Below are 537 nucleotides of genomic sequence, written 5' to 3'. Positions count from 1 at the left end.
GGTGCCGAACACTGTTGTACTCTTTCACCACAACTTTCTCTCACTCTTTCTTCCTGTTTCTGTAGTACCTGTAATTCAAAGGGCCAGCCTTGTCACACTCTGTGTCACGATGAATCTCACCGTTTTAACACCGTTGTCGAGATGCTAAGCGAATCGCAGAAGGTCCTCGACTCGCTTACCGTAACCGACTTCCAGACAGGATTCCAAAAGTGGCAAGAACGCAGAGACCGGTGTATTGCTACGCAATGCGACTATTTCGAAGGAGATGATGTTAAAACTCTGGTAAATAAGTTATTTTTTCTTAAACATAACTTGTCCGGGAACCTTTTCATATCACCTCTTATCTATCTATCTATCTATCTATCTATTTATCTACACACACACACACACACACACACACACACAGACTGAGATTCATATGGATATGAAGCAGACTTTAGTTTTAACCCTGTTGTGTGTTAAGTCGTGCGCAGTGAGAAAGACTGATGGACGTACATCGTTTCTCTCTCTCACTTTCTCTCTCTACCTCTCTCTCTC

This window comes from Octopus bimaculoides, chromosome 19, assembly GCF_001194135.2.
Source record: "Octopus bimaculoides isolate UCB-OBI-ISO-001 chromosome 19, ASM119413v2, whole genome shotgun sequence".
Lineage (NCBI taxonomy): Eukaryota > Metazoa > Mollusca > Cephalopoda > Octopoda > Octopodidae > Octopus > Octopus bimaculoides.
The sequence above is the reverse complement of the archived record's forward strand: the minus strand, read 5'-3'. Positions refer to the sequence as shown.